We start from the raw sequence: 7,929 nt of genomic DNA, 5'->3' as shown, positions 1-7,929 counted from the left end.
AACTCTCTCCGAGGGTCCTTGAGTTGCGTGAAATTTCTAGGATCAACCAAAATGGAAGAAAATATGATATGCATATGATCTAGTGTATAACATTCCAAATTGAAAATTTGGGATGTTACAAACCTACCCCCCTTAAGATGAATCTCGCCCTCGAGATTCGGGTTGGCTAGAAAATAGGTGAGGGTGGTCTTTGAGCAAATCTTCTTCTCTCTCCCAGGTGGCTTCATCTTCTGAGTGGTGGTTCCACTGAACTTTGCAAAACTTGATAACCTTGCTGCGAGTAACTCTACTGGCAACATCGAGAATCTTGACTGGCTTCTCCTCATATGTTAGGTCATCCTTTAACTGAATTGCTTCTAATGGCACTGTATCTCTTAGCGGTACCTCCGCCATCTCGGCGTGACATTTCTTCAGCTGAGAAACATGGAATACATCATGAACTCCTGACAGTCCTTCTGGTAATTCCAACTTATAAGCGACTTCTCCCATACGTTTCACGATCTTAAATGGTCCAACAAAACGCGGTGCTAACTTTCCCTTAACTCCAAAACGCTTAACTCCTCGAAGTGGGGATACTCGAAGGTAAACTCTGTCTCCGGTTTCGTAAACTGTCTCCTTGCGTTTAGAATCTGCATAGCTCTTCTGCCTGGACTGGGCTACCTTGAGCCTATCGCGAATCAACTTAACCTTCCGTTCTGACTCCTTAATCAAATCTGGTCCAAAGAATTGATGGTCTCCAACTTCGTTCCAGGACAACGGTGTCCTGCACCTCCTTCCGTATAAAGCTTCGAAAGGGGCCATCTTCAAACTGGTTTGGTAACTGTTGTTATAAGAAAACTCCGCGTACGGTAAGTTTTCGTCCCAACTTGATCCATAATCTAGTGCACAAGCTCTCAGCATATCTTCCAAAATCTGATTGACTCTCTCGGTCTGTCCATCTGTCTGCGGATGAAAAGCTGTGCTGAACTCTAGTCTGGTTCCTAAAGTTTCATGCAACTGATTCCAAAACTTTGAGGTAAATTGGGTTCCTCTATCTGATACGATACTCCTCGGAACTCCATGCAAACAAACAATTCTAGTCATGTATATCTTTGCCAACTTAGCACTGGTGTAAGTGGTCTTAACTGGAATGAAATGTGCTACCTTCGTCAAACGATCAACTACTACCCATATCGAGTCATATCCGGCTTTTTTCCTGGGTAGCCCTGTGATAAAATCCATGCCTATCTTATCCCACTTCCATTCGGGTATCGGCAGTGGTTGTAACAATCCTGCTGGCTTTTGATGTTCTGCTTTTACTCTCTGACATACGTCACAAACTGCTACATACGCTGCAATATCCTTCTTCATTCCGGTCCACCAGAATGTTTCCTTCAAATCCAAATACATCTTGGTATTCCCTGGGTGAATCGAATATGGTGAATCATGTGCCTCCTGCAAAATCAACTTCCTGATCTCCGGGTCATTGGGCACATAAACACGGTCCTCAAACCATAAGGTGTCGTGCTCATCCTCACGAAATCCCTTTGCTTTTCCTTCGCTCAATTTCTCCTTTATAGCAGCAATCTCCTTGTCAGATTTCTGAGCTTCTCTGATCTTATCCATCAATGTTGATTGAATCTCCAATGCTGCTACATAGCCTTTCGGAACTATTTCTGAGCTTAGTTCACGAAGGTTTTCTGCTAACTCCTTTGGTATTTTCCCCGTCATTATCGTATTGACATGGCTCTTACGGCTCAATGCGTCAGCTACTACATTAGCCTTTCCGGGATGGTAATGCAATCTCATGTCATAATCCTTGATGAGCTCCAACCATCTCCTCTGTCGGAGGTTCAACTCCTTCTGAGTGAAAATGTACTTCAAACTCTTATGATCCGTGTACACCTCACAATGATTTCCAATGAGGAAATGTCTCCACGTCTTCAATGCATGCACTACGGCTGCTAACTCCAAATCATGCGTGGCATAATTCAACTCATGAGGCTTCAGTTGTCGTGATGCATACGAAACAACTCTCCCTTCCTGCATAAGCACTGCTCCAAGTCCTCGACGTGAAGCGTCGCAATACACCTCATAATCCTTGGTCTGATCTGGCAAAGTCAATACCGGTGAGGTAACCAATCGTTTCTTCAACTCCTGGAAACTAGCCTCACACTCCTCAGTCCATTTGAACTTAGTATCCTTCTTCAACAACTCCGTCATAGGCTTTGCAATCTTTGAAAAGTTCTCAATGAATCTCCGGTAGTATCCTGCGAGTCCAAGAAAACTCCGGATCTCTCCAACTGTTGTTGGTGCTTCCCATTCGGTTACGGTCTCAACCTTTGTGGGGTCAACTGCTATACCTTCTCCGGATATAACGTGTCCGAGGAATCCAACTTCCTTCAACCAAAACTCACATTTGCTGAATTTGGCATATAACTAATGTTCCCTTAATTTCTCCAAGACCAAACGCAAATGTTCCTTATGCTCCTCTTCATTCTTTGAATAAACCAAAATGTCATCGATGAACACTACGACGAACTTATCCAAAAACTCCATAAACACTTTGTTCATCAGGTTCATAAAATAGGCAGGTGCGTTAGTCAATCCAAATGACATAACGGTATACTCATACAGTCCATATCTTGTGGTGAATGCTGTCTTAGGTATGTCCTGCTCTCGAATCTTCAACTGATGGTACCCTAATCGCAAATCGATCTTGGAAAACACTTTAGCTCCTTGCAATCGATCAAACAGATCGTTGATCATTAGCAGTGGGTACTTGTTCTTGATGGTTACTTCATTCAATCCCCGATAATCTACAACCATCCTTAATGATCCATCCTTCTTTTCCACTAGAAGTACGGGTGATCCCCAAGGTGAAGAACTTGGGCGAATGTAACCTTTATCCAATAACTCCTTAATCTGATTCTTAATTTCCACCAAATCCTTTGTTGGCATCCGGTACGGTCGCTTCGATATTGGGCCTGTACCTGGCAATAACTCAATCAAAAACTCAATGTCTCTATCCGGTGGCATGCCTGGTAATTCCTTAGGAAATACATCAGGAAAATCCTTTACCACTGGTACTTCCTCCTGCACAACTCCTGATAAGCAATTCACTTGTGTCCTGTTTGGCACATGCCGGGATACATACTTGATCCTTCTTCCTTCTGGTGTGGTAAGCAAAATTGTCTTACTGGCGCAATCGATGTTTCCTCCATACATCGACAGCCAATCCATACCAAGAATCACATCCAGACCTTGGGATTCCAGAATAATTAAATCCGTTGGGAATACATGCCTTCCTATACTCAATGGTACTTGAAAACATCCTTGTCTGGCCATGTATTCTGCTCCTGGCGAGCTTACTAGCATAGGTGTTTTAAGAATCCTAGTGGGCAGGCTATACTTTTCCACAAATCCCCTTGATATGTATGAATGCGATGCACCAGTATCAAAAAGAACGAGTGCAGTAAATGACTTAACCAAAAACTTACCTATTACTGCATCGGGCTGATCTTCAATCTCCTCCACATTAACGTGGTTCACCTGTCCCCTATTGAAAGGGTTCGGCTTCTTCCCAGAGCTTCCATTGCCATTTCCATTCTGGCCTTCAGGACATTCATTGGCATAATGTCCGGTCTTCGAACACTTGAAACAGGTGACTTGACTCAGGTCTCTCTTGGTTGGGGTTGATGGGGTGGTCCGGTTCTGGCCGTTGCTTCCTCCATTCCCATTACCATTCTTGTGGCCATTATGGTTATGCGAGCTACCTCCTCCATGGGTGTGCTAAAACTTAAATCCCGGTTTAGGGGTAAAACGGGGCTTCTGCTGGGCTCCAGAGTTATACTTCCCCTGTCCATACTTCCTCTTACGGTTCTCAATCTGCTGTTGCTTCCCTTCAATCATGATGGCACGATCTACCAACTCCTGGTAGTTGTTGAAATTTGCTACCATCAACTGCATGCTTAGTTCATCATTCAATCCTTCCAGAAACTTCTCCTGCTTGGCTGCATCCGTAGCAACGTCATCTGGGGCATAACGGGCTAGCTTACTAAACTCTTCCACATACTGGCCAACAGTCCTTCCTCCTTGGCGTAAGTTGCGAAACTCACGCTTCTTTATGGCCATAGCTCCTGCTGAAACATGGGCAGTGCGGAAAGCTTGCTGAAACTGATCCCATGTGACAGTGTCAACTGGGTAAGTGGCTGTGAAATTCTCCCACCATGCTGCCGCGGGTCCGTCAAGCTGGTGTGCGGCAAACTTCACTTTCTCACCATCTGTGCATCCTGCAGTGGTCAACTCCCTTCCTATCTTATGGAGCCAGTCGTCTGCTACTATTGGCTCGGTGCTACTGGAAAACACCGGCGGATTCAGCCTAAGGAAACGGGCTAAGTGGTCAACAGGTGGTGGTGGTGGGTTGTTGTTGTTGTTCTGCTGATTCTGAACTAACATCTGCATCAATTGATTCTGCTGCTGGATCAACTGAGTGAGCTCCGGTGGAAATCCATTGTCACGTCTCGGAGGCATCTGAGGGTTTAGAAAAGACGAGAATTAAGAATAGAGGGGGTCTAAAGGGAAAACACTACCCATATGCACATGAGGCAAAAGCACACAATTCACTTCAATCAATCAAACAAGGGCTTACAAACGGTCTAACTATCGCAAAAGTGCTCGACTATAATGTGTTTACATGGGGGAATGCTACTACTATCTGGTGGTCATCTAGAAATTTGAACCGGTGGAAGACTCCATGATATCTACTCCAGCTTCGTCTTCAAAGTCGGGTTCACTTGGATCCGAATCGGTGTCGTCGATGATGATGTAGTTGTCTGGACATGCGACGTACTTGTCGTCCTCCTGGGATGCTAACTTCCTCTTGAGTTCTTCAATCTCCTGCTTAAGATCGCAATTGTGCCTTGCTAGAGCTACGATCTCGTCCATGTAGTCCTTGCGTGTAGACTTTAGTTCTCCTTCTAGCTCGATGATCCTTGCCTTCGCATTCTTCAACTCTACCATATCATTGCACATCTGGTTCTCGTGGCGTCGAATGTGCTGGTTTAACTCCTGGATGAAAGATGCAATGGATCTATCCTTCTTGGTGCTGACTAACTCCCATTGTTCATCACGGCGTCCGCAAATCTGGTAGATAGTGTCCCTTGAGGTCTTCTTGATAAACTTCTCCAATGCGTCCTATGGTGATATGAGCTGCCATGCTCCTTCCTAGACTCCAGGTTGGTGCATTGAAAACACTATCTATGGGCTTCGTGATTGGCGTGAATGTTCTTCCCAGAACGTGAGCTTGAATCTTCCAGCGCTCCTCTTCAGGCAGAGTGGCGTTGAAGGTTCCCGTGAAGCTTGGTAATCCAATGTTCAGGTACTTGGTGACTTCCTTCAGGTGAAATCCAAATGGTGTGCCTTCATCCGGTTGAGCGTACTTAATCTTCGCGTGCGTCATCCTAAAAGAGTAGAAAAGATGAGGAGTTAGAAAATGAGAAGAGAAGGGTGATCTATGGCTTTAACTTAGTGGTCGTGTCCTACAGTCAGCGTGTGCTCTGATACCATCTCTGTAGCGACCTGACCCGAATGGATCACGTCTACTGTGCTACGGTGTCATCCCTGGATCAGTAATGCTGACACCACACAGTACATCGAGGTTTTATAGCAGAGTTGCAATCACACACTTATTACATCGATGGCTCAAAAAGAACTTATTACAATAAATATGGCTTAAGGCCATATTTTAAAGATAACAGCGGAAGACTTGGAAGATAAATGGGTCCATCAACTCCAGCGGCATCACTGAGTATAGGGCCACGACCTAAACGCACCTCAATCGTCGTCTGAAAAGTCTGCAACATTAACGTTGCAGCCCGAAAACGGGTCAGCACATGGAATATGCTGGCAAAGTAACACATAGAGAGTAATGGAATGAAACAGCTATACTATATGCATATATGGCTGGTGGAAAGCTCTATGGTTACAGTTTTGCGTAAAGCCAATTTTTCCCTACTACAAAGGAATAAATTTTATTTACTATCATGGTGGTTGTGAAACATTGAGAATGGTTGACAGCATTCTCAATCCCAATTAAAAGTAATTAAAACCCAATAACATTAATTAGAAGTAACATGTTGAGATTCACAATGATATTCAAGTACTAGATACTCAAGTTGTCCATAACCGGGGACACGGCTAATCATGATTAGTTTGTTACTCTGCAGAGGTTGCGCACTTTTCCCCACATGACTTCGATCGCCTCCGTTGTGTTTTCTCGCACTACATTGTGTTGATGAAACGGATGACCGAGGACACAGGTCTTTCAGAGAAGCGCTAGCACCTTACCATGGGGTAGACCGTACCACCTACTATCCCCTACATCTGCTTAGTCTTACCCTGTAAGAGTTCGCACGAACTAGGTCAAAACTATGCCAGAGCCCATAATGCTTGTGGCTGCACACAGAAGTTTCTAGCATGAATTATCTTATGATCCCTTTGAGCCTGGGTGGCGGTCCAAAAAAAAACAGGCAAGTCCTGATAGACATCAGGTGCCTCAATCCACCCAGATGTGTGTTAGGTTGCCACCTTAGATAGACCATTAAAATTATCAATCTCACATCTGTCATGGATATCACTCACCCAATCCACGTCTACTAGCATAGCATGGCATAATAAGCAAACGTAGAAGTAACTCCCAAGGGTTTCATAATAATACAGGTAATAGGTACTACCTCATCTACTTCCCATCCCACAATTTAATTAGATCCTAATCATGCAATGTGTGAGGATTGATCTAATGCAATAAAACCGGGTTGTAGAAAAGGTATGATCAAAGTGTTACTTGCCTTGCTGATGATCTGCGAGTCCTAGGGTTTCGAAGTAACAAGCGGCGCAATCCGAGTAATCTATCGCAGACAAACAACAAGCATACAATAAGTACTCATCTAATGCACAGGTAAAACTCGAACGAGAGAACGAACCAGGTAGTTCAACTTAAGAACTCCGGTTGCAAAGAAAGAACGAAAAACAAACGGCGGAAGAAAACAACTCGGTTCTAGCAAGTTGTAACTAGGTCAAAATTTTACTGTAACAAAACCTTGTTCAAGTTGATTAGACAGAACGGCAGTTTCGAGACGAAATGCCAGGCGCTTGAATCACCTGATTCCGATAAACGAGCGAAAAGATAGACTAGGAAGAAGATCGGATCTGAGATCGCGATCGCGGAATAAATCCGACGAAAAGAAAAAGAAGAACGGTTAAACGAACGGACATCGTTAACCTAGAAGAATCCGGTGATCACGTTCGTTAGGACGAACGGTCCGGCGAACGGTTCAAAGCAACTAAATCGGAGAAGAAAACGAATCCGATCTAGGGTTTTGGAGAAGAAAACCGATCGAAAAACTGATCTAGAAAACCGGAACGGTTTAGAGAAGAAAAGAATCGGAACGATTAGAAGAAAACGATCCGAGGAAAAGAATAGATGTAGTGCAGGGCTACCTTGGCGAGGTCTCCGGTGAGGGGCTCCGGCGGCGTCGGCGTACGGCGGCGGCGTGGGCAAGGTGCGGCGGCGGCGCGGGTGTGGGGCGGTGGCGGTAAGGTGCGGCGGCGGCGCGGGTGTGGGGTGGCGGCGCAAGGTGCGGCGGCGGCGGCGCGGGTGTGGGGTGGCGGCGCGGGTGAGGCGGCGCGGCTGCGGTGACGCAGGGCGCGGTGTGATGCGGCACGGCGGCGGTAAGGTGCGGCGGCGGCGCGGGGTGTGGGGCGGCGGCGGCAAGGCGCGGTGTGGAGGAGAGCTTTGATTTGATGTGTTTAGAGGGGGGGGGTGCTTGGGTATTTATATTGGGGAGGGGAGGGGTTTACTTGGGGTAGAGGACAAGGAATTAGAATAGGAGTAGGAAAGATCTAGAAAATAAACGGGAATTAAGGAAAGGGGAGGGGGGGCTAATCCTA

This window comes from Triticum urartu, chromosome 2, assembly GCF_003073215.2.
Source record: "Triticum urartu cultivar G1812 chromosome 2, Tu2.1, whole genome shotgun sequence".
NCBI lineage: Eukaryota > Viridiplantae > Streptophyta > Magnoliopsida > Poales > Poaceae > Triticum > Triticum urartu.
The sequence above is the reverse complement of the archived record's forward strand: the minus strand, read 5'-3'. Positions refer to the sequence as shown.